Below are 8,516 nucleotides of genomic sequence, written 5' to 3' on the forward strand. Positions count from 1 at the left end.
AAAGCAAATTTTGATTAACAGTGGGAGAGAAAAGAGTCCTCCTATGAACTAGGCACCACATTGAACAGCTTTTCATATATTGTTACTTTGTCTAATGATCAATTTAATTAGGAACTATTTTTTTAAGGACTACTTATGTTCCAGGCACTATGTTTGAAGTCTAGGTATATAACTGAAAAAGCAGATAAATTTCTTGCCATTTGTGGTATTGATGCAGTAGAGTCATCTTCCTCTTATGGAAAAGAAGACTGAAGTTTCAAGAGGACAGCTTATAAATATTGCCATTGAGGAAGCTTTTGAATTTGAACCCAAGCACTTCTAATACTAAGTCATAAAGGGTGATACAGCCTCTGCTTGGGGACACTTGATTTTGGATCCACATTATTATCTGTAAGGAAGACAAGGAGTCATAAGGAGAGATGCCAGCTGAGGTCAAGCCAACAGCCAGTATCATGCGCCTAGATTTTGGGTCTCCTCAGTTGATGTCTCATGGTGTAGAGATAAGTTTTCCCCACTGAGCTCCTAACCAAATTGCAGACTTATGAGCAAAATAAATGATTGTTATTTTCAGTCACTGAGTTTGGGGTGACTAGTTACACACAGAAGGTAAATGGATCTTTTTTTTTTTTTTTTTTTTGTGGTTCTAGGGCTTGAACCCAGGGCCTTGTGCATGCAGGGCAAGCATTCTAGCAACTGAGCTATATCCCCAACTTCTGGATCTTGGTATTCTTATGTCCATCTTACAGATGAGAAACATGCTCCAAAAGTGAAATTATTTATTCAAGGTCAAGTAACTTTAATCTTCCATATTGTTGCTTCTTTAAAAATTAGACCATGCAGGAGAGTAAGGAACCATTACAGCAACTTGATAAGGGTAATGTAATGATGACCTTGATTTAGGAACATTAGTCCAATAGAGACTTTCAAAGAAGATTGGAAAGGAGATGGTGCATTCAGAATAGCATATTGCAGCCAAAAGAAGTTACCACTATTTGGAATACTACATTATCATATGTATTATTAAAAAAGAAAAAGTATCCATGTTAGGATTTCTAGCGTGAGACCCCTACATACAACTGAGACACTAGAAAGCTAAGCTTTCAGTTTAATAGAAAATGAGAAACAAATTTGTCCTGCATGGACAGCAAGGAAATGTTATATATACATAATTATATAGTACATATAATTAATTATACATTATACAAATAATTATAATTATTTATTTAAATTTATAAACTTGGCATATGTGAAGGGAATAAAATCCCTTCAGAATTTGAATGATTAACCAGTACTCACTCAGATTTCTGATCTTAAGTTTTCCTACCAGTGAGGAACATATAGACGTATATCCACACATGAGACACAAATAAACCACTACCACCAAGAACAACAACACAAACCTCAAACAGAGAATTTAATTTAAAGAAGTTTCAGGGTTGTAGTGCTGCTAATGACTGACAGATGCAAAAGCAAATCCTCTCTGGAAGATTTGGAAGACCTAGAAGAATTTGACTTCAATATAGACCAATAGCAATTATAAAACATCACTGAGGGTTAAATGTTATAGAATGTAAGATATTTGCCTATTTCAGAAATATTAAAGTGTATGCAAAATTTTCATCTTAGAATAGTCAAATTAGAGCAGTTTTGACATGAGGAACTGTAAGTGGAAATTAATAATTATTGACCAATATGCTAGCAAGGTGCTAATTATTATGCAAGGTGCCAGAATGGGGCATAAAAATGGGTGTGAATGTACATTTCACGTCTTTTACACTCTATTTGTCTCCTAGGGCTGCTGTAACCAAGTACCATAAATTTAGTGTCTTAAAACAATAGAAATTTACTCTCTCACATATCTGGAGGCCAGAATCCTGAAATCAAGGTGATGGCAGTGCAGTGCTCCCTCTGAAGCCTCTAGGGGAGTATCCTTTCTGTCCTCTTCTAGATTCAGGTTACTCCGGAGTTCCTTGACTTGCAGCTTGAATGCTTCTGTCTTTGATTCCTTTGTCATGTAGTGCTGTCCCTGTATGTCTGTCTTCACATGGTATTTTCCTCTTCTTATAAGGATGTCAGTCATATTGGATTAGAGCTCACTCTAATGACTTCAACTTGATTACATCTAAAAAACCTATTTCCAAGTAAGGTTACAGGGTACTGGGGATAAGAACTTCAACATATCTTTTCGGAGGACACGATCAAACCTGCAATACATTGTTTTAGCCACTTGTTGCTGCTTAAACAGAACCACAGACTGGGCAAGTTTTTTACTATAGAAGTTTATTTGGATCACAGTTCTGGAGATGGAGAAGTCCAGGAGCATGGTGCTGGTATCTGGCGAGGGCCTTCTTGCCGTGACATAACATTATGGAAGGGCAATGAGCATGCATAAGACAGAAGGAAAAGGGGTTGAATACCCTGTTTAGTAACTAAACTTTCTCTAATAATGACATTATCCATTCATGAATCCACTTTGCTGTCATGAACTAATCACCTCTTTAATAACAGTTTTAATACTGTTAAGATGGCCATTACATTTTAACATGAGTTTTGGAGGGGACATTAAAACCATAGCATACACCGTGATTCTCATATTTGAGGTGCCCATTTCTACTGTCCCAGTTTCCATTCCTCACTTCTCATTCTCTGTGCTCATATTTCAGCTCTACTGAATGATTTGCTCTTGTCCATTCTAGAGTGCTGCAGTCTCAGACTAACATCACACAGCACGATACAGCTCAACTCAAGAGTCCTTTTCCTTGTGAGCCTGCCTTGAGTCAGCCAAGTCTGGTTAGGGCCTCTCTCTTGGTGTATAACGATACTCATCCTTCTGCTTTATCATTCTTAGTCCACCTGTGTGTTTTTTTAAAATATTGTTTTAGATGTTGATAGGCCTTTATTTTTATTCATTTATTTATATGTGGTGCTGAGAATGGAACCCAGGGCCTCACACATGCTGGGCAAGCGCTCTACCACTGAGCCCCAACCCCAGCCCCAACCTGTGTCTTTCTTACACAGGCTCTGAAGTTGTTGAAGGTAGAGCCTTTGTGTTTTATTTTTCTTGTTCTTGCTCAGCACGTGCTTAGCGTTTGATAAATGTTTAATATTGAATGTGACTTAATAATATAAAAGAGATTTGATAAAACCTAGAGACCAAGAGACCAATGAAAGAAGTGAAGTATTACTTTGAATAGGTAGGAGACCAGGAAAGGTGAGCGTGCATGTGTGTGTGTGTGTGTGTGTGTGCGTGTTTATACATGCAGAAAGTGCAAAAGTCAAAGGGAAAATGGTTGGGGAAAATATGAGTTCAATTTAAAGGGATCATGTGGTAGAGAAAGTAGGGGGAAACCTTTTAAGGATAAGGACTGCATCTTACCTTTGTGTTCCTAGTTCTTAGTATTGTTCCTGTCATTAAAAAGGCAATAAATCCATCTTCACTAAAGAGGAAATGAATGTTTCCAGGTCTCTAGTGTGGTGTTTCTACTGACCAAGTAGAGAAGATTTAGAGAGTAACTAGTTTCAGGACTGGGAAGATAAAGCCTTCAACTCTAGATATGTTGATTTGAAAAATTCACAAGAGAATATTTAATGGGAGAAGTTTTCAGAAGCTAAGTCTGAGCCATGAGAGTTCCGAGCTATAGACTTGAAAATTACGGGTACCTCTTTGGAAATTATCAATATAGAGATGATAATTGAAGACATGGAAAGAGATACGTTTTTAAAGGAATTGAGTATAAAAATATTGGATAATCAAAGAGGTAAAAGTTAAGCCAGTGAAGAAAATGGACAAGGAGCAGTCTCAGAAAAGAACATCTGGATAGTAGTGTCACAGAATTAGAGAGGGGAAATAATTAAAAAAATAGGAGATCATTAACTGTGCCAAATGCTGAAAAAAGATTAAGAATAATGAGAACTGAGAAAAATTCATTAGTTTTAGCTTCAGAGTTAGTCATTTGTGACCTTCAAGATAGATATTTCGGTGGAGTGTGGGCAGAGAAAATCTAATCTGAGGTGTTTAAGTAGAGATTTGGTGACAGTTTAGTGACAGTAAGAGAGGTGATATGTAGACAGTATTAAATTTGGCAAGAAAAGGAAGGAAATTCAAAAGTGGCATAGAAAATCAGTAGGATCAACAAAGACTTATTACTGTGCTTTTAAAATGCGACCTTTTTAATGGATTTAGTATTCTATAGCTTGAGTATTTAGCTTACAATTCAGTCTAGAGCTGTAACAAAGGAGGCAGTTGAGTTACAAAGGCAGAGAAATTATGTGACATTTGGTTTAATAAATCAGAGGTGTGTCCTATTGAGTGCTAGAGAATGGCTCTATGGCTAGCATTGGAAAAGAGAAATGGAGGAGAAGGGATGAAGAAAAAATGTGTATGGTGAAACAAAAATTGTTAGGTCAGGGAGTAGAATCACAGCATGTTGGGTCAGGAAGGGTCTGAGCAAACCTCTCAATGTACAGATGAGGCAACCAAAGTTCAGAAAGGAAACTTGGGAGTTCTACCTATTAATGAAAACAATCTGAACTGTTTGATAAGGGGGTGAAAGATTTGTTTTCCCTTTTCCTCAACTCGAGGGGAATTCTATGGCATTATTATTGTTCCCCATGGGGATATTGGATTATAGACAAAGAGTTACTGTCTGCCCCTCACCTGAGGATGTTGCTGACCTGAGTGGAGTATTGTCCACATTTGGAAAAGAGTCTCCTTCTCAGACAACTGCTAGAACCAATTTGGTTGTGTTTTGCAAATAGGGTAGAGAAATGTAGACCCATATTGTTGCCTCCCCAGGGTTATCATTAGTCAGACCAGCTGTCTAACAAGCTAACAAGCCTTTGGCTATAGAAGCCAACCTTACTGAAGAAAGACTGATTATAAAAATAAGCCTCTTTCCTTTTCAAGTTGGTTTGCTGGAATGATACCTTGGCCCTTTGAATTAGCTCTTGTAGAAATATCAGGCTGGATCATTTAATCTTCTCAGTCAATACCTTATCACACGTTTTTAAAATGTCCTCCCCTGTGTGATCAATTTGGTTCTGTTGAAGACAATGATAAACACTGCATTTCCCTACACATGAAGGTCTTTTATGTTCTGGACTCATAATATACTTCACTTTCTACATATGGAATAAACTGGAATTCCTGAGATGGAGAAAAGATGGTCTGTAATGCTGGTCATACCTTGGCTGCAGGCATTCAGGGTGATGAAAGGAATAGTAAGCTGGGAATTTGATGTCTGGGTGTCTATCTCTATGCAAACATCAGTTTCCTTCTCCAGAAATATTTTTCTTTTTCATTGAGGTTTGGAAATATGATATGTCTCATGTGCTAGCAGCTCATATATATGTTACATATATGTATATGTTATATCCACACACACATCAGAATTCATTAACCACACTTGGAAATTTCATATGCAGAGATAATAGACAATAGAGTTGAAGGACAGAGGGAAAACTGTGTGACAGAAGCATAGAGTGTTTATTAAATTTTTTGAGGAGGTTATTTGAACTGTTTCTTCTGACCTTATCTTTTGTCTCCCACACTGTTATATAGTTTTTACATTATCATTCTAGACAGCACTGTAAAACCTGAGGCAGCCCATTTAGAAATCTCTCTTAACATATTAAACTGAATAGCAAGTAGATAATTTCAATCATAATTTGCAGCCAATAAAAACCTTCCAGAAACAGGCAGATTCTCAGAACCTTTGAAGGCTTCCTCTTTAACTACAGAATTCTATAGGATATTAAAATCAAGTTCAGACTGTAGAAGGAAATTCTCTGGGTGGCACAGATGAGAAAACATCTCAAGGTCTTTCAAAATCATAAATACAGGCATAGTGCTGTGTTTTAGTTATGGACTGAGAGTTTGTCTTCAGTCCTTGTCTAAACAGTAGTCAAAAGTTGACTACCAGTAATACTGCCTCCTAGAAACAGCTTGCATAAGATGTTGAAACAGGAGGTGTATATGGGATAAAAGAAAGAAGACTGGAGTAAGGACACTAATAAGAGCAAACAACTAGAGTAAAAAAAATCAGCAACAGTTTTACAGTCAAAAAGTTCACAGTGTATTAAAGAGCTCACTTCCCTGTTTTAGAACAAGACTTTGTTAAGCTACTTCTAGGAGAAGCTCTTCTGTTTTAAAATATAACTCTAAAGAAGGAACCATGACCTCCATATATAACCCATTAAAATATTGAGTAAGTCTTCCTGCCAAGATTCAAGTTCATCCATTTTGTCATAACCAAGTCAAACTTATTCTGATTTAGATAAACTAGCCCGACACTATCCCTTCGGGTGTAGTCATTCTTATGTGTGTAGACTACAGTTAGGTATTAACTTTTAAGAGATAATAATTCTTTTATCCTTAATTTTTATATACCTTAATCATCTTGTTTGCTTTCCTCTAAACCCTTCAAAGTTCCTTGTATATAAAAATATGAGCTTGGTTCTTACCTATGATTATCCTAGGGTCATGTTTCTTATTTTTTATTTGTTATTAGAGATTGAACACAGGAGTGCTTGACCTCTGAGCTACACCCCAACCCTTTTAAATTTTTTATTTGTTCTTTTTAGTTATACATGACAGCAGAATGTATTTTGACATATCATACATATGTGGAGTATAACTTACCATTTTTGTGTACCCCCAACCCTTTTTAAAAATTTTATTTGAGATAGGGTCTCCCTGAATCACCCAGGCTGGGTTTGAACTTGAAATCCTCCTGCCTCAGTCCCTCAAGTAGTTAGGATTACAGGTGTGCATGCCTGGCTCATGTTTCTTATTTTGAACTCTAGAATAAACGTTGGAGCAGTTTTCAATTTTATTCCCTGGCAAAATATGTGATGGATGTGTACACATGTGTAACAATGTTGAAGTTTCTTCCAAGACCCAAAGACATGATTAGTGTTGCATATTAGAGGAAGTAGTTCTTCTGCAGAATGTCCAAAGAAGTAAACTGGATTACAGGATTCTAGAAGAGAGGGTGGGGATGATTTCAAGATTACAAGGATTTTTTTTTTTTTTTTTTGCAGTTTTGCTGAGTCCTTATCTTCTTCTGCAAGGAGGGGGTTGAGAGAGTGCATCTTTCTTCATCTCAAATGAAGAGAAAGGAGATTTAACAGATGGCAAAGATAACTTGATATATGTCTTCTGTGGTTAAGGGAATGTAGTTAACTGTGTCTGATGATTACATGGAAAATCTAAGAGGCAGAGACCAGCCTGCTACCTTCTTTGACCACTCCATGATGTTATGGGACACGTGTAGATAATAAAATGGTTACTTGAGTGAAGCAGATTAACATAGCTATCATTTTACATGGTTACTTTTTTGTAACAAGGTAGCTAAAATCTATTTATTTAACAAAAATCCCTAACAATCTTTTTTTTTTTTTTTAAATACATGATCTGAGTTTATTGTAGAGAAAGAGGTGGAGACAAATGATGTGGGCCTCCAATCCACGTCTCAGCAGCCCTGCCATGGATTTGCCTGATTCTTTCGCATCAGAAAGTTGATCTTTCGAGCCATTTCCATGTTGTAGATTTGCTGGCAGTTTTCATAGTTCTCCCGCTGTCATTTGCAGCAAGGTTTCTCATAGTATCTTTGTCGTTTAATGTCCTCTATGAGCCCATTCATGCTGAGGATTCTGTTCAGGGTCCTGTATGCACCTTCCACGTTTCCTTCCTGTACCATTACAGTCCTGGCAATGAACTTCAGGTGTTTTGCCATGACCTTGGATTTAAGTCTTCCCTTTGCAGGACCACCAAAAGGAAGGTTTGGGCTGCGATTCGGAAAAGGAATCTGTGGGTCTTCGGGAAAGGGGCAAGAGTGCAAACATGCCCCCTCGCCAGGGCCTCCATTACTTCCCAACCACCGTGTGAACTCTCACCCGTCGCCCTCTGCACTCTCCCTAACACAATCTAATTAAGCATAGTCCTCATATTGTACACCAGATCTCTAGACTTTTTCATTGTGCATATCTGCTACTTTGTATCTATTGACCTACATATCCCCATTTATCCCACCTCCACCCATGATAACCACTGTTTTATTACTTATCTCTATGTATTTGAGTTTTTTAAAATTCCACATATAAGTGACATTTTGCAATATTTTTTCTTTCTGTTTGATGTATTTCACTTAGTATAAAGTTCTACAAGTCCATCAATGTGGTGGCAAATGGCAGGAGCTTCTTTAGGCTGAAATTATATGTATTTATATACACACATATATATATATATACACATACATATATATTATGAAAAAAGTGATATTCATATCACATTTATTTTTTCTAGCTCTTTTTAGTTACTATATCATATTTTCTGTATCCATTTGTCTGTTAATGGACACTAGGTCATTTCCATATCTTAGCTATTGTGACTAATGCTGCAGTGAACTTCAGAGTGAATATCTTTTTTTTTTTATTTTTTTTTTTTTTTTTATTTTTTTTTATTTTATTTTTTTTACGTTTACATAGGGTAATGATGTTTATTATATTTTTCCCCT

General features: G+C 36.7%; 1 pseudogene; it reads right to left on the reverse strand.

The window, feature by feature from the left end:
* Window positions 1-7,472: 7,472 nt before the first annotated feature.
* LOC124990204 (28S ribosomal protein S21, mitochondrial-like) lies at window positions 7,473-7,736 on the reverse strand (annotated as a pseudogene).
* Window positions 7,737-8,516: the final 780 nt, after the last annotated feature.

Source organism: Sciurus carolinensis, chromosome 8, assembly GCF_902686445.1.
Source record: "Sciurus carolinensis chromosome 8, mSciCar1.2, whole genome shotgun sequence".
NCBI lineage: Eukaryota > Metazoa > Chordata > Mammalia > Rodentia > Sciuridae > Sciurus > Sciurus carolinensis.